The 27,438-nt window shown below is 38.8% G+C and overlaps 1 pseudogene; it reads left to right on the top strand.

Moving 5' to 3' along the window:
• LOC143664325 (UPF0669 protein C6orf120 homolog) overlaps positions 1-23,189 on the top strand; it is a 73,647-nt pseudogene extending 50,458 nt beyond the window's left edge.
• The last annotated feature ends 4,249 nt before the right edge of the window (positions 23,190-27,438 follow it).

Here is a 27,438-nt window from a genome sequence, read left to right as displayed (position 1 = left end):
CCTTTTGGTCAAGAAGGTTTTCTCAATCCCTTGATGCTAAGTCCTAGCTCATTCTAAGATTTCTGTTCCACGTTGCCAGGAAGGTCCAGACCCCCGAGTCATGTCCCACATAGAGAGGGCGAGGGCAATGAGTTTGCTTGTTGTGTTAGCTGAGAGAGAGAGAGCCACATCTGAGCAACAAAACAGGTTCTTTTGGGAGTGACTCTTAGGTCTAATTTAAGTAGGCTTAGTCTATTCTTTGCAGGGTTAAGCTTCATATGAACAAACCCCAAGATTGGGGTCTCAGCCTATTGCTTTGGTTGCCCCCACTGCTTGTGAGAATATCAAGAATCTCCACTTGGGGAAGTTGAATTTTCCCCCTTTCTCATCATTCTCCCAAGGGGACTTTGTGAATACTTTTTTATTCACTTTGAATAAAAGTGGGCATGATTTGAATTCACTCTGATTTATGAGGGCATCACTCTGGACAAACCTAAAAAAATCTCATGCCCTACTCAAGGTTCCATGTACTATGGTGCTCAATTAAGCTTTTCTCATAAGTTATATTAGGAAATGCACTAGTCAAAATATGTTCATTTATGCCAAATAAACATTTTTTGCTTTAATCTCATACATAAGTTAAAGTTTTAAAATATTAATGACCATCCATTTTCAACACCCTACAGTATTGCATTGCTTTGTTCTTTCTCATGCAAAAACATTTTTAAATTTGTACATTTAGTCACCATCATTATACACTCTAGGCATTCTTAGATCATACCATCTCAGTCTTTATCATCTATCTTTCCTTTTGATTTCATTTGTGCCCCCAGGCCTCCTCCCTCTATCATTCTCACATTTGGCTTCATTCAGTGTTCTAATATTATTGTATTACAGTTAAGTAGTATTGTGCGATCCATTTCTGAATTTTTACAATTAGTCCTGTTGTGCAATATCCCTTCAGCTCCAATTACCCAATATCTGCCCTATTTCTATCTCCTGATGGTCTCTGTTGCCAACTGAAATTCTCCAAGTTCATTCACTAACGTCAGTTCATATCAGTGAGACCGTACAGTATTTGTTCTTTTGTTTCTGGCTAATCTCACTCAGCATAATGTCCTTAAGTTCCATCCATGTTGTTACATACTTCACAAATTTATTCTGTCTTACAGCTGCATACTATTCCAAGCTGTACATACCACAGCTTGTTTAGCCACTCGTCTGCTGATGGACATTTTGGTTGTTTCCATCTCTTGGTGATTGTAAATAATGCTGCTATAAATATTGGTGTGCAAATGTCTGTTTGTGTCCTTGCCCTCATGTCATGAGTAGATAACTAGCAATGGTATTGCCGGGTCATATGGCAATTCTATACATAGCTTCCTGAGGAACTGCCAAACTGCCTTTCACAGTGGTTGTACCATTTAACATTCCCACCAACAGTGGATAAGTGTGCCTTTCTCCACATTCTCTCCAGCACTTGTCATTTTCTGTTTTATTGATAATGGCCATTCTGGTGGGTGTAAGATGATATCACATTGTGGTTTTGATTTGCATTTCCCTACTAGCCAGGGAAGATGAGCATCTTTTCATGTGCCTTTTGGCCATTGTTATTTCCTCTTCTGAGAAGTGTCTGTTCATGTCTTTTGCCCATTTTGTAATTGCGTTGTCTGTCTTTTTGTTGTTGAGTTGAACAATCTCATTATATATTCTGGATACTAGACCTTTATCTAATATGTAATTTCCAAATATTGTCTCCCATTGTGTAGGCTCTGACAGCCATTTTTAATATGAAAGGATACAATGTTAGGATTCTGATGTCACAATAGAAGGTAAATCAGAAAAGCAGAGAGAAAGGAGGGCTCCAGTGACCTTGTTTGAGCTGCTCGGTCAATCCTCACCTGAGGCCTCGCCTTACACTGGGCTTTAGTGTATATGATTCAATAAACCCTTTCACTAGATTAAATTTGGTTTAAATTTAGTCAAAATTTTGTTCATTTCAACCACAATATGATATGGAGAAATTCCTAATTTTTGGTGGCGTCAGCTGTGCACTGACTGTGGGAGAAAAGCTGTGGGCTAGAGGCTGCAGGCATGCACGATCGCAGGAGTGGTTGGTTAAGCACCTAGACTTGGCTGGCTTAGACTACCATTTGCCAGACATTTACCTTGCAAAAATCTCTTGGTCCAAATAGAATTCTTAGAAAACTATTTGTATGACTGTTATTCGGTGTCAAATGCTTTTTTCATTCTGGATAATTTCTTTAAAACTTTCCTTACAAGAGAGAGCAATAAGACCATAAACATAGTGATCTGGTGGTAATCCCACAAATGCCAGACTTTCTTCTTGGAGTCACGGTCCAGATGAAGGTGGTATCAAGTCACTGACATTTTCAATGGACTAATTTCGCTTTATTAATTAATTAACAGAAATCCACTGTGTGTGAAAGCTGCAAAATTCAGCATCAAAGCTGACATCATTATATATAACCTATTTCCTTTGTAAAGTAGAAGATGTATTCAGGCAGAACTCCAGTTGAAATAAGAAACTATTTAGTGGGCCAGTGAATGTACCATTCAGGAAAGAGTGCAGCACAAGCACGAGCTCTAACTTGCAATGGGTTTGGTAGAGTAAACTGTTCTATTACACAAGGGGTCGCCAAATCAAGCCCAAGGCCTGTGTTTATAAACAAAATTTTATTAGAACACAGACATGCCCACTCATTGCATATTTCAAGGATTGCTTTCAGGCTATAATGAGTAGTTGCGAAAGACTAAATAAATGGCCTGCAAAACCTAAAATATTTTCTAGCTGGCTCTACAGAAAAAGTGTGTGGCTCTCTGTGATTCAACTGTGAGCACCTTGAAGGTGAAACTATGTGGTTTTCACTATGTATAATAATCCCTAGTGTATTTTGGATGATTATTATATGTCAATCACTGTGCTGTTCTTACCTTTTAAAATTGTAAATAACACTGTGGGGTTAGATGTTCTTATCTTGATTTTATGAAACTCAGAAAGGTAAAGCAATTTTATGGAGGACACATAGCCAATAAGTCCCAGACCTGGGAATCAAACCTATATCTGCCTGTCTTACCCATGCTTATGACCACTGCCCGCCTTATATGCCTCTCCATCCCTGCAGCACAGTTCCAGTTTCATAAGGGTGTTTAATGCATAGTATTGAATTGAAATGGAGTAAAAATTATTATTCTAATAATAACAAATATAATAAATAATAATAAAATTATTATTCTAAAGAATATGCGTTTGCTTTATTTGATTTCCTAATTGAATTGACATGAATAGCCTGGAAAATTGGCAAGGAAGAAGCAGTTCCTTCTAACATGAAGGAAAGGTTTCATTGCCCTTTCTATAGACTTCTGTTTTGGTCTCTAATATGAAGCACAGGTGAATCATGAAGTTCACTGGAGGGAAAAAAATGGAATTGATGGTACTTGGATAATATATTGGATTTATGAAAAAGAGGGTCAAGCAGCCCACCATCAGGTTCCACACAGGTGAAGATCCCTGCTAGGTAAGTGATTAATGCTTGCAATGATTTTCACCTATGATTACCCAACATCTGGATTGCTGGGTCAGGTGGATTTCTGTATTATAGATTGTTATTGCACCTCTCTCTCCCCACCTTACTTGTTATAGGCGTTCTCAGATGTGGTCTTCATAGATGAAACCATTGCCTCCACCACAGACATGATGCAAAGATGGAAGGTTGGCCCAATAACAGTGGAGAAGATACCTCTGCCCAAATCCTTTAACTAACGGAAAGAGAGATGTTGCTATGGGAAGAAAGTTTTCTAGGCCCGAGAATTCCTTGGTTTATATTTTGCTTACTGTTACAGATTATTGGTCTTTAGGAAACTACAACTGTCTGGGCTGAAGGCCTTAAAATCTCTAATGAAAAAATTTAATGGAAACTACCGTTCATGTGCACCACAGTCTCATTTCCAAAAGAAACCTTGTTGTGCCAGAAGCCAGAGTTGTTCTTTGTTATTAAATATGCAGTTATAGTATCAGAGGTTCTTTGAAGAATTAAAGATGCTGCTTGAGGAATGTCCTGGAAAGCACGAAGGAAAGACAGTTGCAGAAGAATCCCATCTCTGGGCCTCTTGGTGTCTCTTTCAGTTTGTTAATGCTGCCAGAAAAGCAATATGCCAGAAATAGGTTGGCTTTTATAAAGGGAATTTATTAAGTTACAAGTTTACAGTTTTAAGACCATAAAAATGTCCAAACTAAGGCATCCAGGGAAAGTACCTTGACTCAAGAAAGAATAATGAGTCTGGAACACCTCTGTCAGCTGGGAAGGAAGGTGGTTGGTGTCTGTTGCTCCTTTGGATTCTGGTTTCAACATCTTCCCTGGGGGCATTTCTTTCTGCAGCTCCAAAGGTTTCTGTTTCTGTGAGTTCTGAAGCTTTTACCAAAATGGTTTCCTCCTAAAGGACTCCAGTAAGCAACCCCACCTTGAATGGGTTGAGACACATCTCCATGGAAACTATCTAATCAAAAGTCCCATCCACAACTGGGTGGGTCACATCTCCAAGGAAACAACTTAATCAAAAAGATCCCACCCAAAAACATTGAATGAGGATTAAAAAACATGGCTTTTCTGGGGTACACAACAGTTTCAAATGGCGTAGCGTTATTGCCAGTCTCTTCCCAGTGCCAGCTAGCATGTGGGTTTCTTTACAAGTGTTTTTTTTCTTATCCAAAGGCAGAAGTTAGCACTATTGGCTATGAAGTTTTCAATCCCCAAACAAAGTTCATTTTAGGGATTCATCTCAGAAACAATTTTCCTCAGCTGTCATTCTTCTTTTCTGGACAATTTCAAATAAGTTTACCTGATGCTGAGGGAAAGAGAATGTTTTTCATCCATTTTTAGAAATGAAAACGTTTTTCTACTAAGGCAAAAGTTTCAAAATTACAGTTTAGCTACCACATAACTGAAATTCCCCATCCTTCAGGGATCTTTTCTCTTTCCTGGTGACCCAGAGCCTGCATTTCTTTCACCTTCATTTCTCAAAGTGTTGTTTTTGGATAATCTGCATCAGAAACACCTCAGGGAGTGTCCTACAGATGCACATCCTTGGGCAGAGGGGGCCAGGCATTTTTAACAAGCAACCAGGAGATTCCTCTATCCACTGAAGTTTGATACTGATGGATGTAATCTCTCTGTTTAGACAATGGGTGATTCTCAGGTTTGCCTTTTACTTGTCTTATTGGCAGGATGTTGCATTCAGATATGCAAGATGCACAAAAGCATCTGTTCAAAGAGGAGGGACACTGAAATCAAGCTGTGTGCCCTGGTGCAAGACTGTGCCCACCAGAGAAAGGAGCCTTTTTTAATTTGCCAAATGTCCCTTGTGCTCACTGGTTGCCCACAACGGCTACATCTGCCCGGAAGGGACGCCTTTTTCTAATTTAAACAAGGGCACTGTGTGGGCTGGCAGTGCCTACACGTAGGTCTGATTTATAAGGCCCATGGGACTGGCGTCATGTGATAAGTTCTTTGTCCCCCCTCCTATAGCACCTCACACATCATTAAAATTAAATATTTGTAGAATCAAAGGGAAATGTTAATAACATATTAATACTCAAATAACAATAGCCCCCTTCATTTCTTTTCTCCCCTGAATATAGCAAAATCAGCAGAGTTTTCCATAGCAGACCACAAATTGAACATGCAGTCTGTGTGGGGGGCAAAATGAACCTCTTCTCTTCCTTCCTAGTGGAAATAAAACTCCTTGGCAGTAATTCTTGGATTGTTTTCTTTGGAAATTGCATTCATGTGATTTTCAAGATGTTTCCCGGGCTTTGTTGAAATTTGATCCATTTAACAAGAAACACATAACTCAATTCATGTTAAAATTCTCAGGGTTACTTAAGAATAATTATGGGTTGTCCATGTGTGCTGGGAAAACAGTCCAGACTTCCTTAAGAATAGGAAGATTATTTGTCTCTCCGGGGTAATGTTTCTCCAGCTCAAGCACACCCAATGCTGTGAGCTGTTGGAGAGGTGACCCCACATTTCCCACTGGAAAGCAAAAGACAGGCCTCACCCTCAGAGTCATTGTCAGATGTGATTTATCAGGTGCAAGCTTCTCTAGAAATAACAACATGATGTTCCATACAACTCAAGAGAACGAAGCCTGAGACCAAATGCTGAGATGAATTGGTGGGATTCAGTCTAAACCACAGGTTTCCAGAGCTTCCTTTGTTGACTAACCTTTCTTTCACCTGCACCCTTCTTTTTATAGAACCCTCCAAGCAGCAACTAAATCACACAAAGCCCCATAAATCTCGCTTGCAGTTGTACAACTCCCCTAACATAGAAAGAGAGTCCCTGGAGCTTTGGTGGACTCGCAGTGAAGGTCACAGAAACGGGGAGAGGCTTGTAGTCAGGAGATAGGCCAACCAGCGCGGGCTGCTGAGCTGGGATCTCCCACTCCAGGGAATGCCTGTCGCTTTGCCAATGTTAAGAGAGAGGGCTGATTCCTATGCGCCCTTGTCTTAACTGAACCTCTTCTGGTTGGTTGCAAGTAACAGAAACCTATTAGGGGAATCTCTTTGTAAAGATACAGGCATGTCTCACAGAACCCACAGGCCTCGGAAAGCCCTGGAGCTGGGAATAAGGGGCCATTAGGGACACGGGCAGTATTTCCCTTGCCATCTCTCATCTTCACTTCTCCTGTTCTGTGCACCAGCTTTCTTACCCCTAGTCCACACAACAGGAGCAGAATTCTTCCATTTAAATTTCCTCTGCTTAGGGGATCAACCTAGATTTGCATTTCTTCATCTTGTCTCCAAATGCCCAAGGAAGAGAGGTCTGTTGGCTCATCTTAGATGCTGTGGCTTCTTCTGGTCCAGTGACCTGTGGTTAGGGACAGCATCAAGCTGAACCAAGGTGGTTTCAGGGACAGCATCCCTTTACCTTTCTGAATTTTGAGGAAGGAGGCTCCAGAGAGCGCGTACTGAGCAGAGGCCTAAAAGGGATTCTCTAGAATCCTTTTGCCTGTAATTTTACAGAGGGGTGCTTTCCATTCAGGATCCCACCCACTAACCCGTAGCAGGAATACTTTCTGCAAAATTTTGGGCAAACAATCTTTCAGCTCTCCTTACATACCCCCCAGGGATGGAGAGTTGACTCCCCACGGTACTCTCAATGTTGTAGTTTACCATACCTCATTTTTAAAATATCTCTCCCAAGTTAAAACGAACATTTTTTTCAGCAATTCCCACTGCAGTCACTAATACTAACCGCTTAAGCAGAATGCAGTTCTAATTTGGGATATTATATATATTTCTTTAAATCAAAGAACTCAATTAGAAGCTATCATAAGGCAGGATGGTGTGAGCATCTGGAGATAGACGGTCAGGGTTCAAATATCTACCCACCAGGTGTATGGTCTTCAAAAAGCCATTGAACCTCTATTTCCTCAACTATAAAATGGTCATAATTTCAGGAAGACAAAATAAAATATTGTGGATAGAGCATTCACCTGAATGCCCGGCACTGATTTGAGCTCAATATTTTTTAGCTGCTCTTATTTTAATGTTAATTACTTAACATAAATAAAATGAAAGCATTCTGCAGCTGATATTCCTCAGTTTGCCCAGATAACTTTTCCTCAAAGGGCTCCTGTCCATGCCAAGGAGTACAGGTGAGAACGCAGAGCCAGAAGGGCTCTTTATCCACAGTCTGGAACTTGTTTCTGGCAAGGAGGCTGGGGAAACATCCGTGTTTTGCAGACCACCTGTCAAAGGGGTGGGTGCCGTTCTATTTGTTATTCAGGCGTGAAGCTGAAGACTTCTCGCTCAAGCTGTAAAGTCAGGGAATGAGAGCAGAGCATTCTACATGTGTAGTTTACAGAATTGAAATACAGAACTTGACATTTTTATGACTTTCATAATCTTTAAAAGTAAGTGGTGCAGCCAGACACGAGGTGTTCTACTTTCCCTGCCACCTCCTGGGTTTGGTGTAAGGTGTGGTGAGAGTGGGAAAAAGGAGCAGAAATGATTGGAACTCCCCGGAGGATGCATTTGCTACATCCCTGCCCTGAGGAGTGGCAGGGAGCTGCAGGGTGCCAGGCTACCTGTGCATGGGTGCAACATCGTTCCCTGGGCTGTATGGCCTTCAGCTCAAGAAGCAGCACCAAGGAGGCAGTGGAGTAACATCTCTTTCAGTGGCATCACATTTTCCCCTTCCTGTGAATAATGTGCCTATGGATCTTTCAGGCAGCAGAGAAGACTAGAACTGATGGGCATTTTAAGGCAGAACTTCTTCTATGCTCTGGAGTCCCAGGTGGCTTTGGAACCAAGCCCCAGCCATGTCCACCTCATTGGCTTCCCTAATAATTGCTGGTTATCCAGCACCCACTGGATCTGTCCCAGGATCCAGCAACTGATATAACGAGAGTGAAAGAGGGATGTCATGTGTCCGAGTTGGCTCTTTACTGAGCACAAGCTTTGTGTGAGGTCCTATCTTTCATTCAACAAACATTTACAACGCACCTACTATGTCCTCAATTCCTGGCTGCAAGTTCCATTATAAGAAAGCATAGAAAGTACTCAACTGAGAGACTGATCCCACCTGGGGTTAGGGAGAGCTGGGAAAGTTTCTAGGAAATAGTGATATTGGAGATGTGCCTTAAACAATGGTGCAAGTTTCAGAACATGCATAATTATATGCAAAATGTCCAGGGGGACATGCTGAGTGAAAAAATATATGCATATAATCTTTTATAGCACAATCTGGTTTCATTACAAAAAAGTACAAACACAAATAGAAATATAAGGGTGACACTGTTTAAATTTTTCCTTTTTCTCCTCCATTTACCACCAGCCTGATGAATAGATGCAATTACTATCTGCATTTTGGTATTTCTTTAAGAAACAGAAACAGAGAAGTATACCAAAATATCAGTCTGGATGGTAGATTATGAGTGATTTTTTTTTTTGTTTCTCTTTTTGTCCTGTTATAATTTCCAAGATATCAGACCAAAAATAGTAAACTTCTATAGTGTTTTACAAAAAATAGGATGAGTAAGATGTTTCCAAACAGAGGAAGGAAGGAGTACTCCAGGCATGGAGAACAGACAGTGCAAAAGCATGGCAGTATGAATGCCCCATATTTGAGGAGTGGCTGTGTCCCTGGTATATTAAGAAGAGAAACTGGGATCTAGGCAGGACAGGGAAGCTGAGCCCACTTGGGAAGGACCTTGTGGCACAGATAGAGAATTCTTCTTTCGTTACAGAACATTCTACTGGACAGCACTGGTCCAGAAAGACAAGAAGTAGTGCTGGGGCTTATTTCACTACCTGAACTTTGGTAGCAAAGGGAAACCTAAATAATTTTAAACTATAGGAATGTTTTCTCATAGTTTGGTACACATTTCATGTTACTCCAGATTGAACTAGATTATAGGGGCACATGCATGATTTCTCAGCCTTATCAGTCAGGATAGACTAGACTATGCTGCAGTAATGAATAACCCCTTATCTCAGTTGGCTTAATACAACCAAAGTTTATTTCTTGTACATGATACATGTTCAACATGGGTAATTATTCATGGCTCCAGGCTGTTGAAGATATCACCTTGACAAATGCTTTCTTAATTGCCAACCCAGGTGAAAAAAGAAGGTTGATGTGCCTACAATTAAATGCTTCCATCTCGAAGTAATACATATCACTGATGTTAACATTTTGTTGGCCAAAGCAAGTCACACAGCTACCCTCAAGAGTGTGAGAAAGTGTAATCCTAGAATGTGACCAGAAAGAGAAAAACCAGATTATTGTTAACAGCTCTAAAGTCTTCCACCCATGTTAATAAATCTATTACCCACCAAGGAAAGACCTCCAAGCACAGTACTTGCTCACAAATGATAAAATATATGTATTTATTATTAGGGCCACTAGATTGAGACCTTAAACAACATCCAAGGACCGTTCTGGAACAGGCCTCATTTCTTTCCTTGGCATTCCTGTGACATCCTTTATGATAAAGAAGAATGAGAAACCACAGCCATGACCATGGGGCTTTCTTCCCAGAATTGTGTCTCACATAGTTGCCTTTGTATAGGAGAGGTCTAGAAGCATAAACCTAATAAGGAGGAACATTATAAGGCTTGGTTTGCTTAAGAAGTTGGTTCTTACTTGCAATGCATGTTCATTTGAAATGCCTTAGGTTGAAGGAACTGGCAATGAATATCAGATGTAGATAAAGCCCCTTCAGCATGTCTCCTTGCCTGTCACTGCTCCATAAATGTTTAAGGGAATTAAATAAATGTACATTGTTCTGTCTTCTCAGACCAGAATTTATAAACTGGTGACCTTCTCAAGTGACCACTCAACCTCTGAAGAATTTATACCTTCTCATTCTGGGAGCAAGTTGCTCAGTTGATTCAGCCACAAAACAGGAGCATAAAATCGGTTTTGAGAGTATAAGGAGTCTTTCTACCTGCTCCATCAAGCCTCAGAAAGCAATTCTCTGCTGCCCTTTATTGAACATTTCTATCAGTTTTCCAGGAGAGCTACCTTCAAATTTCGTTATACACAGCTTTAAAATATTAACTCAATCTGTAGAATTTCATAAAAATGTGCTGGGTTGGGACATGACACAAAAATAATACCCATTGGTTTTCTTTTATAACATCATCCAACTAAAGTGACAGATTTTGTGTAGTGTGATTATTAAAATGCAGCCTTGCACTGGTATGAATGTCACTTTATTTAAAAAGAAAGTAATTTTACATGATTTTGCTCTTGTATATTTTGTTCCTGTGATACAGGAAGATCCAGGGATTCAGTGACTCTATCAAATAGTCTAGCTCCTTCTACCACACTTAATGAAGCCCGCAAGCTTTTGGAATCCTTCTTCCCAGTGGAATTCATGAAATGTCAAATGGTTACAGCAGCCACTTGAGCTGGCCTGGGAATGAAGATCTAATTTGGTCATGGGAAGAGAAGAAGAATATTCCCTTGAAGTTCTTTCAACCTCTTGGTCTTTCTCCTTTGAAAACATAACATTATGCTGCATCATTATCCAAATAGGAGTGCTCACAACTGAACTCAATTTATCATGGGTATCCTTTAGGACGCTTCATGTTCCAAGTCATCGAAAACTCAATTCAAGTGACTTAAAAGCCTAAAGGATATCAGGGGTTCACATAGTCAAAACAACAAAAAAAAAGTAGGTGGGCTTCAGATAAAGCTTGATCCAGAGGTTTCAAACTACATCAACAAGTGTTTAGTTCTTTTCTGTTCCTCTGTTCTGTAGTCTACAGTGTTGGTTTCAGACTTTGGATGAAATGGCAGCTGCCCAGCAGGTCTGGACTCTTTCCTTAAGATAACAAAAGGACCTGTCATAATTCTTCATCTCCCATCTTTCTACCACACTGCCCAAAGGGAGTGTGTAAAGCTTAAAAGGGCACAACCCTGAAACTAAGGGAGACAACAGTCCCACCCAAATCACTTGGCTAAAAATGGAAAAGGAGTGTTTTCCCTTAGAGCATTCAACATTCTGTTTCAAAGAAAAGGGAGAAGTTGATTTTGAGTAGCAAATAGCCTGTGTCCATTGCGCCAGGTGTGTTCTCAGAAATGCAGAGCAGAGCTTGACTCTTACCTTCCTTGTTCTAAAACAGAGTCGTGAAATAGAACTTTCTGTGATGATGGAAATGTTACATATCTAGACTTTCCAATACAGTAGCTACCTAGTCACAAATGACTATTGAGTACTTGCAATGTGTCTAATGTGACTGGGGATCTGGATTTTTAATGTTATTTAACTTAAATTTAATTTAATTAAAATAGCCACATGTGGCTGGGGGCTACCATATTGTACAGTGCAGTTCTAGAAATTTACACTTCCATTAATGCAATTAAAGATCATATTTGGCTTTTTGGCAGACACATAATATTGTTTGTGGTACATGCTGGAGCCTATTATCAACAAAGTTTCATAACTTTTTTTTCTATTTATGAGGTTAATGAGTCAAGTCTTTGTCAATCTGTGCATTTGCAATTAATTATTTGAACCTAAATGCAAGGTTTTCCTTTAACTCCAGATGGAGTTATCAGGGCACCCCCAATCTTAAGATCTTTTTATTGTTGTGTTTTTAACCTGTCAAATTACTTGATGTCCCAGTTTTATGTCAATTTCTATCATGGAGTGGATCATTTCAATAGCAGAGCTTTGCTTTTCTTAATCTGGGAATCATAAATGGCCTTTAAGAGTCTGTAAAGGGGGAAGGCAGGGCAAGATGGTGGTGTAGGGAGGTGTGCAATTTAGTTAGTCCACTACAGCAGCTAGTAAATAGCCGGGAACTGTCTGGAACAACTGTTTGGGGGATATCTGCGTCTGGATACATATCATACACCAGTCTGAAATGGCTGGAAGTACCAAGATCATAGCACAGAACTATAAATAAAGCTCCCAAATTGTGGAAACTGGCACTTGTCCCTACTGGCACAGCAGGTTCTGTTGGAGACCCTTCCCAATGGGAAAAAGAATCAGTTTCTATTAGGAGCAAGGGAAGATAGTTCAACCACGCTCCAAATGCGGTTTTAATTAACAAATTTGGATAGCAGAATACAAGCTCCATGTACAGATAAACACAGAGGAAGCAGGAAAGTAGTCATGAGGTCTTTTTTGCAGAGAGGAAATGGGGCTGATAAAGAGGAAAAAAATGGGAGACTTTTGGAGTCAGCCAAGCTCAGAATACTGGAACAAAGCTGTACCCCAAGAAAAGGGGCACATGAAGCCAAGCACCAGCTCAGGCTCCTGATTGGTGAAACTTGTTGGTTGAGGAGACTGGCTCTGAAAAGGGATTTTATTTATTTTCTTTCTTTTTTTCTTTTCCTTCTTTTCTTTTTAAAAAGTATTCTAAATGTCTCACTAGAGAAAGCCTCAGGCATTTTCAATTGTCAGCACTGACCCAGGCAGAAATTAAACTAGGTCTCAGACACAAAATAACAAGTCAAGTGAAGAAGATAATTTCCTAAAGAACATTTCTTGCCTTTAAAAAAAGGGAAAAATTTCAGAGAATTCAGACACCAAGGTCTGGGAATGAGAAGCAATTTAAGCCTGCCTTCCACCTCACCCTTTGTCTCAACCATACTTCTGGCAGGCTGATAATTAAAGGTTCCCCTCCATTTTATGCCAGTGGGGAGCTGTGGGCTGACAAGTGTCACCTCCTGGGCAGGACAGGAAAAGCACAGAGTCTAGAAGCTCCATAAGGAAGTGAGACAAACTGCTGGGTCTTATCATCAGGGAAATTTCATACTGATTACACTTTCTTCCTGAGATGTGGGCCTGTTTTGTCTGGGAAAATCTGATTGGGGTTGATCATATCTGAGGAGACTCTCTTCAAAAAAAAAAAAAGAGATTCCATATAGGCAGGGCAAGAACCAGAAAAGTAAGCACAGAAAAATTCTAATCAGTTCAACAGAGGCTATGAGAGACTTCTAGAATAAGTTGAACTGAATGCAGAGAACAGAAAGAAAAAAAGCTAACCAACAAGAAAACCATAGGTAAAAGAGTGAAAATGACCTCCAGAATAAACTAATCAATGAAATCAGATGCCTAGATATCAGCAAAAAAATACAAGTTATACTAGGAAAACTGAACCTACGGCCTAGGCAAAGGAAAAAACTAACATTTTAAGTCAGATACAGAAGTTGAAATATCTAATTAAAGATGTTCAAAGAAGCATGCTAAATGAATTCAAAGACCAAATCACCAAATTGAGGGAAGATATAGCAAAGGAGATGAAGGATATAAAGAAGACATTGAATGACCATAAAGAAGAACCAGAGAGCTTGAAAAATCAAATGGAAGGACTTATGGGAATGAAAGACACAATAGAAGAGATTAAAAACACAATGGAGAATTACAACAGCAGATTTGAAGAGGCAGATGAAAGGATTAGTGAAATAGAGGATAAGACATCTGAAATCTTACATACAAAAGAGCAAATAGGGAAGAGAATGGAGTAGGGTCTTAGGGAGTTGAAGGACAACTTGAAACACATGAATATATGTTTTACAGGTGTCCCAGAAGGAGAAGAGAAGGGAAAAGGGGCAGAAAGAATAATGGGAGAAATAATAGCTGAAAATTTCCCATCTCTTATGAAAGACATAAAATTATGATCCAGTAAGTTCAGCATAGCCCAAACAGAATAGATCCAAATAGACCTACTCCAGGACACTTACTAATCAGGTTGTCAAATACCAAAGATAAAGAGAAAATTCTGAAAGCAGCAAGAGAAAAGCGATCCATCATATACAAGGGGAAGCTCAATAAAACTATGTATGGATTTCTCAGCAGAAACCACGGAGGCAACAAAGTAGTGATATGATATATTTAAAATACTGAAAGAGAAAAAATTTCAACCAAGAATTCTATATCTGAAAAGCTTTCCTTCAAAAATAAGGGAAGGTTTAAAATATTTTCAGACAAAGAGACATTGAGAGAGTTTGTGAACATGAGACCTGTTCTACAAAAAATCTAAAGGGAGCACTACAGGCAGATAGGAAAATAAAGGGGAGAGAGGTCTTGAGAACAGTGTAGAACTGAAGACTATCAGTAAGGGTAAAAAGAGAGAAAAAATAAGATATGATATATCAGAATAAAGTCATGACACATGCAAGAAAGTTGATGAACCTTGGGAATATAATGTTGAGTGAAATTAGCCAAAAACAAAAGATCAAATACTATATGGTCTCACTAATATGAACTAACATTAATGAGCAAACTTTGAGAGTTAAAGTTGAGAACACAGCTTATAGAAGGTAGAAAGAGGGTAGAGATTGGGCGTTTGATGGTGAAGGAGTACAGAATGTTCAATAGGATTGATTGTAAAAATTCGGAAATGGATATCACAATACTATCTGATGCTAGCACTATATTGTAAGTACACTGAACAAAGCTGAGTGTGAATATTATTAAAAGAGGAAGGATAGAGGCATGAAAAAGGGAGGAAAGAGAGAAGATAAAGACTGAAACTATATCTTAGCAAAACCTAGAGTGGACAATGATGTTGACGAAATGTGCAAATATAAAAATGTTTTTACATGAGGGAGAACAAATGAATGTGAACAGTGCAAGATGTTGAAAATGAATGTCAAAGTGTTGAAAAAATACAATCAATGCAAATTAGAGTCCATAGTCAATAATAACATTGTAATATGCTTCTATTAAGTGCAACAAAAGCAATAGGGCAAAGCTAAATGTCAATAAGAGGGGGACATATGGGAGGGGTATGGGATTCTTGGTTATGGTGTTTTTCCTTTTCACTTTATTTTTTATTCTTCATTTTTCCTTCTTTCTTTGTGGAAGAAATGGAAATGTCCTCATATATATATATACATATATATATGTGTGTGTGTGAATTATACCAGGAACCATTTATTGTTTATTTAGAATGGGTGCTATGGTGTGTGAGTAATACTGTTTAAAAATAAACAGAAAGATACAAGTGCTGGAGAAAATATGGAGATGGAGATGCACCTATTCACTGTTGGTAAGGAAGTAAGTTGTGCAGTCCCTCCGGAGGACAGTATAGTAATTCCACAGGAGGATTCTCATAATTTGGTATATATTTGGAAAACTGAAAGAAGAGACACAAATGAGCACACTGGTATTTATGGCGGCATTAGTCAAGATTTGCAATGGATGGAGGTGGCCTAAGGGTACATCGACTGATGAACGGAAGGATGAACTGTGGTGTATCCATACAATGGAATACTGATCAGCTGCAAAAAGGAATGAAGTTATGAGGCATGCAACCAGATGATTGAATTTTGAGGGCAGGATGTTGAGTGAAATCATACAGGAACTAAAAGACAAATATTATAATGTCTCACTAATATGAACTAACTACAATGTGCAAACGCTGAGAATTGAATTTGAGAGCATAGGTTATCAGAAGAAGGCTTATGGTAAAGTTCCTGGATTATAAACTTTCACAGCAGTCACATCTATTACTAAATTATAGCTGTTATTTATAATTCTGAGATACTGAGCTATTTATGTATAACCTGATTGTTACCTGGAACTTCAGGCATCTCTGTGATACTGAGGTTCAGAGTTAGAGTTTTCCAGCTATGAAAGTTTTACAGCAACTGTTTAAAATGCTGAAAAAGAGATCAGACTTCAAGTATAGATATGGATGAAGCTGATCTGGTTAGGACTAAAGTAAATCAGACTAAAAGGTAAAGGATGATATTGATTGTATTTCAAAACTTCCATTTCTGGGTGATACCAAAAGAAGAGATGTTTATTTGGTGCAAAATTTATATTTCTGTAGCAAACCATCTAATTTAACTTATATGGTCAGTTTATCTGAACATCATAATTACGTGGAATCTTGAATAGGGAGAGAGATCTTATTGGTTAGTGTGATGCCCTGACAGTTCCCAGAGTAATCTGGGCAGAAGATGAAAAAAAGTATTTGCAAAGTCCCCTTGAGGGACTGGGGAAAAATGTGTAAGTATTACACTTCCCCACCTGGGGAAAAGCTAATATTCTCACAAGCATTGGGGTCTACCAATTTAATAGGTCGAGCCTCAATCTTGGGGATAAACTTTATGAAACTTATTCCAGCAAAGGAGCTAAGCCTGTTTATAATTATGCCTAAGAGTCACCCCTAGAGAACCTCTTTTGTTGCTCAGATGTGGCCTCTCTAAGCCAACTCTGCTGGTAAGCTCACTGCCTTTTCCACTATATGGGACATGACTCCCAAGGGTGCAAATCTCCCTCACAATGTGGGACATGACTCCTGGGGATGAGCCTTGCCCTGGCATTGTGAGATTGAGAAAGTTTTCTTGACCAAAAGTGGGAACAGAAATGAAACAAAAAGTTCACAGTGGCTGAGAGAGTTCAAATAGAGTTGAAAGGTCATTATGAAGGTTATTCTTATGCATTATAGATACCCCTTGTCAGTTTTCGATGTATTGGAGTTGCTAGAGGGCAATATCTAAAACTGTTGAACTGTAATCCAATAGCCTTGATTCTTGAAGATGATTGCATAACTACATAACTTTTAAGTGTGACCATGTGATTGCGAAAATCTTGTGACTGACACTTCTTTCATCCACTGTATGGACACTGCAGATGAGTAAGACACTACAGACAAAAAATAAATAAGTAATAGGGGAGTGTAGGGGGTATAAGATGTTTTAGATATTCTTTTTTACTTTTACTTTTATTTTTATAGTTTATAACATAATGAAAATATGAAAAAATCTATTGTGAAGATGAATGTACAACTATATGATGATACTATGAACCATTGATTATATACTTTGGAAGATCATATGGTATGTGAATATATCTCAATAAAATTGAATTAACAAAGAACCTGTAAAACTTCTGTAATAATGTAGATTACTGTATGCCCCTGCTTACATTCATATTTTTTCCCAAGGGAAAGGGCCCAATATCTTCATTCCATTCATCTTTATACACGTTATTAGATCATGTCAGAAACCTGTGAAGTGTCATTAAAAACGGCCTTCCAGATCAACACTGGCAGTGTTCAGTTTCTGCTGCTGGTTCCTTAGACCAGAAAGATGGTGAGATGTTGCAGCATCTTTGCCATCCCACACTGCACTGTACCTGAAGCCCTTTCTCAGGAGAAGCCACAGAAATCAGAAACTCAGGGATGCTAATCCCTTTATTTAAATTTTGACTCCTTTATAAAATCTGCCAATTGTTATTCACCCTCTACAAGCTCTCAGGTTTTTGTTTTTATATTTTATCCAGAATTTGTCTGCCACACATACTATTTATTTAACCAGACCTGTATTAATGAATATTTAGGATCTTTTTAATTTTGGGCCAGTGCAGTGCACATCTTTATTTGTGCCTGTTTGAGCACACATGTAAGATGATGAGAGTTGGAACTGGAGGGTTATAGAGTAGGTTCATTAAAATTATTATACAAGTTGGCTTAAAGTCTGGAAATAGAAATACTGTTATTTTATCATAAATGGTATTATCATGTCAATAATACATTTATTATATATCCATATGCATAATGCATGCTCATAGTTTATCAAATATTTTAAATGTATTAAATGCATTCAAATGTTTTCAGTGTGGCCACCCTATAGTCACTATCAAATGCTTTCTGAAATTTCTGTGGGTGCTGAACAATATCCCCTGGTATAAGTAGCCAAGGGGGGTTTTGAATGTTCTTTCTCTGGAAGATTAGAAGAGGCATTTTGATCTATCTGCAGTATGTTAAAGGTGGCCATCAATAGACATGGGGCAAGTGAACCTAGAGGCAGCAAGGCCACACAGGGCACTTGGTTACCCTAAGAGGTACCCTAGCTCACCTCTTAAAATAGGGCTTAGACAGTGGTGGCAAGCTGTTCTTCCAGCTTTGCCTTGTCTTATGCTGTGAGACCATCAGGGAGACATTGTATTTGCACAACCCTGGAGCACAGAAGATTGCATTAATGATCACTGGAAGTCTGGATGATGCAAAGGAACCTCATCTGTACTGCCCATCCTCCAGTGTAGGCTGGGCCCATTCTTGCCAAATAGCAGACGTCCCAAAGAGCAAATATGAGGAATTATTAAACCTTCTTCTCTTAATTTCCATTTTGATTCAAAAATCACAGGAGACTGTGATCTTACTTTATGATTCTTTTTTCCCCATGAAGTTGAAGTGGGTAATCTGATATTTATTAGTTGGTAGAAGTAGGACTTTTCCTTATAGCATTAAATAATCCTTTTCATGATAGTATTTTACCTTACAAATGGCAAATAGATCAAGATGTGACCTGCCTAGGAATATTTTCAAGGGAGGTTTGAGGATTCTGATAAATCCCCCATATTGTGTGCAGGTTGGAATCCCCCTATCATGTCTGGTATGCTTTATGCTAGCATCGCTCACCACATTAGTTAGAGAAAGTTAACTGAATATGGGAAAAGTCTTGGTGCTTCCGTTTCACATTCAGTGAAGTCATTTTTCTAATGAATCCCCAAAACATAAGAAAGATGCCATTACTCTCAGGCTTTTTCATACATTTTCATCCAGGAAATACTTATGAAACCCCCACCTTGTGCCAAGCACCAAACTAGAACCTGAGGGGACTACAAACATGAAATCTCTTTAGACCAGCTTAAAGTAGGGTCCCAGTTAGTTTCTTGCCCAGGATGGGTTCAGATGTCAGATACTTTATGTATGTCAAAGCAATGGTATCCATAGTCCAAGAGAAATATAGTTTCTATCCTCTTGGGGTTTACAGGTTAGGAGAGAAAATAAATGCTAAGAAAACATGAACGTATGAATTCAGAGTGAAGTGAAAGTTATGTTCCTGCTTTACATCGGGTAACCAGGTGGTAAAACCAGCCGAAATGTCCCTCCATCCCCACCTGGCAGCCAACATCCAATAACAATAAGCTCTGGCTTTTTTTTTATGTTCCCTCCCTTCCTTCATTTCATTCCTTCCACTACTTTATTTCATCCTCCCTTCCAAGCAGTATTTATTTTTGGAGTGCCTCCTATGCCCTAAGCTCTGGTTTAGAGCTGCATATGTAGTTGCAAACAAGATGCACAAAAGCACTCCAGCATCCACTGCTGCATGGCTGCCAGCACCCAGCCCACAGGGCACTCTCCCCTCAGAGCTTTTACAAAGTGGATGTGTCCTTTCCTTCTCTGGCCACAGGTATCGGAATGCCCAGGATGATAAATCAGAGGACTGTCTTGTGGAAATCAATTTCCAAGGGTTTGGAGATAGCTGGACATTGTTTCTCAAGAAACAGGGCTGTGCAAATGGTCAGTTTCTTGGAGCTCTCCGTGTATATTGTGGGACACTAGAATTCCTAATCACAGACTTGGGTGTCCTTACCTCTGTTCTTCCTTTGCAGAACCACAGAAGTGAAATAAATGAGCTGCAGGAATAGGCGTTTCTTCGAGGCTGGAGGCATTACAATCCCTTCTCTGAATATAAGAGCTGGCTTAAAAAGGCAGTAGTCACTGAGAGGATGACTTTGAAGAGGTCTTGTGGTTATGAAGGTTTTATGATGATTGCGGGTCTTTGCAAATTCTCCTTGGGTAACTGATTCCACACCGACGAGATTGCACAAACATTCCTTAACATCAGTCTGTGGCTTTGTTAGACAGAATTAAAAGAACTCTGTGCCCCTTCCAGTTCCCAGTGATACCCCAAATATGTCATTCACATGACCGGATTTTTTTCATAATTGAACTCTGGGTCTCCTTTTTTTCTTAAAAAAAAAATCACATATGCTAAAGCCTGCATGGTGTTGAAAATTAAAAAATGCTTAAGTCAGATCACTATCCTACAAAAGCCTGTAAATGAGGAGATGAGGAGATGAGATTCATCAATTAAATACATACATACATGCACAAATACAAACAGATTGAAAAATTACTAAGGATAACAGAAAGTGTTCATTCAACAAAGAGTCACCAAAAACTTGTCTATTTTCCAGGCATGTTCTGGAGCCAATACAGAGCTTTTACTATAGGGAAATAGATAGATAATAAACAATAAATATATAACTTCTGATAATAGAAAACTCCATAAGGAAAAAAAATAAAACAGGGTGAAAAGAATTATGGGTGAATATGATATTTGTGTAGAGTGTGGTCAGGAAAGCCCTCTCTGTAAAGGCAATACTTGAGTTTAGGGCATATGAAAATGTGTGTGGACCCTGAAGGATGCAGAAAAAATACTTTGTCTTTCAAGTAAGACAGAAGAAACATTTGGAGGACTGACATGATCCGATGTATGTTTTAAAGGGATCACATGCTCACCTATATTGAGAAGAGACTTCAGGTAATAAACGTAGAAGCAGGAGACCAGTCAGAAGGCTAGTGCGATGAGTCAGATGAGAGTTGATGATAGGTTGGCAGCAGGGGTGACAAGAATTGGCTGATTAATAGAAATATTTTGAAGGTAGAATTGATAGGGACTGGTGCTAGGTCATATATGAGGTGTAAGAGAAAGGAAGGAGCCAAGATGACACCAAGGTTTCTGGCCTGAGTGAACTGAAGAATTGTTAGTTCAACTAGTGCTTCTGGTTGGAATAAAGAAGACTGGAGGAGGGTCTTGTTTGGGTGGTATGGAAATGAAGGGAGGGATGGGATATCTGGAACTCAGATTTTTCACATTAATTTAAGAAACCTATGAGACTTCCAAGAGGAAATGTCAAGCGGGCAATTAGATAAACAAACCTGGAGTTCAAGGGAGAATAACAAAATGAAGATATAAATTTGGGAGTATTGAAAACACTGAGAGGATGAGATAAGAAAGGAAGGGCATGTATATAGAAAAAAAGAAGAGGTTCAAGGGCTGAGCCCTACAATACTCCCAAAATTTAAAGTTCAGAGCGAACATAAAGAGTCAGTAAAAAGAGATTAAGGAGTATTCAGAAAGGGGAGAAGACAACCAGTCAAGGCTGTTGTCCTAGAATTTAAGAGTAGAAAGTATTTCAAGGAGCAAATATTAGTCAACTGTACCAAATGCTGCTGTTTGTGCAAGTAAATTAAGGACAGGTGAATAAACTGATTTTAGCAAAGTGGAGGTCATTGATGACTTTGGCAAAAGTGGTGTGATAGGATGACAGGTTATTCAATGGAGGGTCAAGAAAGAAGGAACAAGTTTCACTACTGGCTGTGAGGGAGGAACTAGAATGAGACTAGTTCTCCTGCCATCAACAGTTAAAAAAAAACAAGATGACATATATGGAAATAACCCTTCTCAGCCATTGGAAAAGAGACAGGGCAGGATCTCTGGCTTCTCTGCTGTAACCGAGAAGTCATGATTCAAGGGATGATTTTGATTGCTGAATCATCATTATAAATATTCTTTTTTGATTTCTGGTATATTGGAGTAGACAGAGGGAAGTACCTGAAATCTTTAAGCTGTAATCCAGCTACCTTGATCTCTGATAATGATTGTATAGCTTTACCTTCTGCCCCTGTAATTATAAAAACCTTGTGAATAACCTTCATTGGTACCCAGTTATCCAGTTTTTCAACTTTAGAGTCTTAAAAACACTAAAGACAGCCTTTAATGTTTATTAATGAAGGGTCTTGGGTGAGCTCAGAACTAACCCACCCCAAGTCCAAAGTCATCTTGATAACCGAGACTGGATCTAATCAAAATGGACTTTGTCTGATATGTGCAGTAGCTTAGACTTTAACCTACAAATCACCTATGTGTAATACTAAAAATCATGTCCATCATATTAAGGCTGCCATTTTCTTCCATATGTTCTGTGATTAAGCATGTAATCAATCTGCACATGCTCAATAATTATATCACCTCCAATTTCATTGGCTGGGACCACTATGCTTATTATCCTAAACCTTGCCCATCATTTTCTCTAATAAAACTATCAGAATTACTGCAGTTTGGAGAGACAGATTTGGGACTACTAGGCCATCTGTTCTCCTACTACATGCCTAGTAATAAATTCTTTCTCTCTTTTAAACCCCAGTGTCTCAGGAACTTGCTATTGAGCCCATTGGGCAAAAGGTCCACAGTGTTTGTCTGGTAATGCTGCCAGCAGCCCATGGGCCCCCAGAATCAGATTGTCTTGGTGTGGCTCTGCACCCTGTGGAGAGTAATGAATAGTTACAGATTGAGGAAGTAGTTTAAACACTCACCAATTTTGGCAACTTCCCGGAAGAGCTCTTCTGATACTTCTAATATCTCAAGTGAAATCCCTAATGAATTTTTTTTAAGAGGATGAAATTCCAGAAAATGGACCCTTCTTTATGTTGCTCAGGGTCAGATAGGAGCTGGAAATTATAGCTATTTGAGATTAAGTCATGATGGAAAATTCTTAAAATGCAAATCTTAAAAGATGTTGCAGACCTGTGTGTATCTGGGAGCACCCTCCATCTCAGTTTTGATGGTTATGAATTACAATATATTACTGTAGCCAGGATATTGCTTTTATACCAGCATAGTGCCAATGCCCTGTGGGACTAGGTATCTATGGACATCCATCTCATCATTAGAGTGAATCTGAAATGAAAGTGTATTATGATAGAACAATTGAACAGTATCCATTTTGTGAGACTACTTTTTCTTCAGATACAAGTTAGAAGCATGCTTATGCTCAGAAGATGCATCTCAAGAAAAAGAATCTATTCTTTAGCAATATTAATTGGTAATTTCAAACTGGTACTTAAAATTCTTTTATGATACATTAGACATAGTCTGGAGTATAATACCCTTCATCTGTGAAGTTGATTGCAATCAACTTTTACCTATTTGAGATGCTGGTTACCTTTCTGTGCTGGTTTGAAAGGATATATGTACCCTAGAAAAGCTATGGTTTAATCCTAATCCCATTTTGTAAAGGTGGCCATTTCTTCTAATCCCTATTCAGTATTGTATGTATGAAACTGTAATTAGATCTTTCCCTGGAGATGTGACTCAATCAAGAGTGGTTGTTAAACTGGATTAGGTAGAGATATGTCTCCACCCATTTGGGTGGGTCTTGATTAGTTTCTTGGAGTCCTATAAAAGAGGAAACATGGAGAAAGTGAGAGATTCTGAGAGAACAGAGAATGCTGCAGCACCATGAAGCAGAGAGTCCACCAGCCAGTGACCTTCGCAGATGAAGAAGGAATACGCCTCCCGGAGAGCTTCATGAAAGGGAGCCAGGAGAGAAAGCTAGCAGACAATGCAGTGCTCACCACATGCCTTTCCAGATGAGAGAGAAACCCTAACCCTGTTTGCCATATGCCTTCTCACTAGAAAGAGAGAAACCCTGAACTTCATCAACCTTCTTAAACCAAGGTTCCTTTCCCTGGATGCCTTAGATTGGACATTTCTATAGACTTATTTTATTTGGGACATTTTCTTGGCCTTAGAGCTATAAACTAGCAACTTTTTAAATTGCCCTTTTTAAAAGCCATTCCATTTCTGTTATATTGCATTCCAGCAGCTAGCGAACTAGAACACTTTCCTAGTTCGTGGATTTAAAAAAGAGCCATATGCAGTTTTGTTACCTCAGTTAGTCCAAAAATAGGGAAAGCAGGAAGCACGATATTGTTTTAAAGCTCAAAAGTCCTGTAAAAGGACTATGTGCAATAAAATGCCCAAACTCCATTTTGAATAGTTTTTAAGGTGACTAAAAAGAAAGATTACTGAAGTAGCTTGGGTTTATATAAAAAAATAAGAATAGAGCAACCTTTTGTGCATTTATACAGATCAGATTAAAAGGTCAATAACTTTATATTTTTACTCTAATTAAAGGGTCTAAATGAAATTAGAACGTGTAAGCTTTTAAGAGTTAAAATCAAGTCTGTTTGGGGAAAACATGTGCCTACTGTAAACCATGGACTATAGTTAACAGTAATATTTTAACACTCTTTCATCAATAGTAACTAGTGTACCACACAAATACTATGGTCAATAATAGGGGGATATTGGAGGTGTTTTTGTTTGTTAATGCTTCTGGAAAGCAATAAACCAGAAATGGAACAGCTTTTTAAAAGGGAACTTATTAAGCTACAAGTTTACAGTTCTAAGGTCATGAAGATGTTCCAGATTAAGGCACCAACAAGAAGTTACCTTCACTCAAGAAAGGCTGATGCTGTCTGGAACCCCTCTAGCATCTGTGGAGGCACCTGGCTGGCATCTGCTGGTACTGTGCTCCCAGCCTCCACTGCCTTCAGCCTCTGTTTCCTATGGAAGTCCCTCACTTGGCTTCTCCTGGGCTGGCTTTCATCTCTTGGTTTCCGTTGGCTCCCTCCAGGTTCTGGCTTGCTTAACATCTCATGGGAAGGCACATGGCGACATTGGCTGGGTCTTGCATCTCGAATGGTCTCTGCTGGTCCAGCTTTGAAGGTTTTTTGAAAATATTTCCCTCTTAAAGGATTCCAGGAAGGGACCCACCCTGAATGGGTGGAGACATGTCTCCATGGAAACCATCCAATCAACAGGTCCCACCCACAGTTGGGTAGGTCTAATCTCCCTGGGAACAACTTAACCAAAAATAAACCACCCAACAATACTACATGAGGATCAAAGAACATGGCTTTCCTGGTGTATGACACAGTTTCAAACTGGCACAGAAAGATTTGGGTTTTCTTTTTTCTTTTTATTTCTTCTGAAGTAGTGAAAATATTCTAAAATTGATCATGGTGAAATATGCATAACTATGTGATAATGCTGTGAGCCATTGATTGTACACTTTGGACAGTTTGTATGGTGCATTAAAAATCAAGTCTGAAATGTAATGAAGGTGATTTATTTATACTTCTGTTAGCATGGACTAAAACCTCATGCTTTTGTCCAAAAGATGATACCTTCTACTCCTGTGCTGTAGCCAGATAGTGACCATTCTAAATCCAGTTCACCAAATTTTATTAAGCCACTTGCCATTTTATCATCTTTGGGCTACCTATTAAATAAAATTCACTATTTAAGTGAACTTCGTTATGTTTCCTGTTGTAGATCAGAAACAGTAATACAAAATAGGAAAGCTTCATGAAAATGACAGTAACTTTTCAGGCGAGTGGAGGTACAGGTTACATATTTCAAAGTAAGTTGTTAAATATTTCCATTGAATTTTTGGAGATAGTCAAAGAAGTAAGAGAGAAAAATTTCTGGAGGATGACCATGTCTCTACCTGGAATTAGTTTCAAGGGTAGCTTATGATAGAAATAACTCAATTTGAAGATTATAAACACATAGCTAATTCAAAAAAATTTTCTTGGCATAAAACTGAGAATGTTGTAAATAAACCGGCACCAGATATTTCACTTAAATGGATATTGCAATATTGAGGTCAAAAACTATTTTATCTCTCTTTGCTGTTTTGTTTCCCCTTCTGCCACTTTCCTGGGTATTGGGGAGTGGTGTGACCATGTCACAAATTCAGCAATATAGGAAAAAAATTGTTAGTTAACATATGATGACACTGCATTTTTACACCACTGAATTTTCAACCGCTTGAGCTCTTCTTCCCTAGGTATCACTAATGATATTCCCCTGTGGATTTGAGGTGGGAAGGACACTAATATCTTACTTAATTTAATATGAAAAGAATGAACTCCCCTTAAGATAATCCATGTAATCCATGTTGTGGAAAATTCAGTGTGAGAGTCAAGGAGGTAAGGGCAGAGGAGCAAAATGGTATCCAAAGTTATGAACCTTTTAAAAAATAAAATCCTTTCTGAAATCCACTCATTATCATACTTACTTCAATAATATAAATTCTAACATAAAGCCTGTTACTGAATTGGGCCTATTTTCAACTTTTTCCTGGGCTGCTCACTTGCAGCTGTGAGTCTAGTAGCATTCTTTGAAGTCCTGGTGTAACTTACAGTATGTCAAGTACTTAATAGCACAATGATAAATTGGACTTTATATTTTTTCTGACTTAATACACAACTCTAAACCATTATGAAAGTTGCTTAGCCTCTTAATGATTCCCGGGAAATTTAGTTTGGGGCACGGATTTGATTGAGTATTATTCAGTGTCAGTTATGCAAATAAGTTCTACAATTATACAAATATTTGTGTAATGTTTTAATTCAATAGCTGTGATTTTTCTTTAATTCTGTTTTCACTCTAAAGTAATTTTGAATTATCATGCTGCCTCAATTTATAGAGATCTGGGTTAATATATATAAAGGCATAGCAGCCATTTGTTAGATTTCTTAATAGATAGCATATAATAATAAATCAAGGATTTGAAACAACAAAAGAAAAGACGTGGAACAGGACCGTGCTCTCAAAAGAAGGAAAACACACACATTGAAGCTTACAATCACCATGGCTTTCTGCCTGGAAGTACTTGGCAGACTGGTGTACAGGGAGAAGGAATCAAGAGTACAGAGATCTCACCATGATGAGGAGACGGTGTTGAGAGACCGGAGTTGCTGAGGTAATTGGAATTTGTGGGTAAGCTTCCCAGAGAAGTGGAAGCCAAGCCAAGAAGTAGTTCCAGAAATCCACATAGGGATTCCCTTGAGTACTGGGCTAAATATTAAGCTGCACCTGCATGGGAGATTTCACAAGCCTAGCAGAGAACAATAATTGAAGAGCTGTAAGTGGAATGGAGATTCCAGGCACACTGAACTAGAATTTCATCAACAAGAGGCTACTGAACATTCCAGGCAACCATTGAGACGTTAGACGAACCCCAACTCGGGAGCAGAGTTCCTTAACCAAAGTGAAAGGATTACCCTAGAATTATCCAAACAAAGCTTTTAGAACACTTTAAAATGATCAAAATTGCATACAAATTGGATGCCTTTTAGAAAAATATTGCATCTTCCAAATAAAGATACGAAAATCCAATCACTCAACAACATAAAGACAATATACAATTGAGGAGACATACAATAAAGTAGGAAAATGAGAACCATAATGAAAATAGAAATCAGTCTACAGAAACAAACTTAGAAACACAGAAATCTTAAATTGGCAGACAATG

Source organism: Tamandua tetradactyla, chromosome 20 (genome assembly GCF_023851605.1).
Source record: "Tamandua tetradactyla isolate mTamTet1 chromosome 20, mTamTet1.pri, whole genome shotgun sequence".
Lineage (NCBI taxonomy): Eukaryota > Metazoa > Chordata > Mammalia > Pilosa > Myrmecophagidae > Tamandua > Tamandua tetradactyla.
This window is presented reverse-complemented; position numbering and strand designations above follow the sequence as displayed.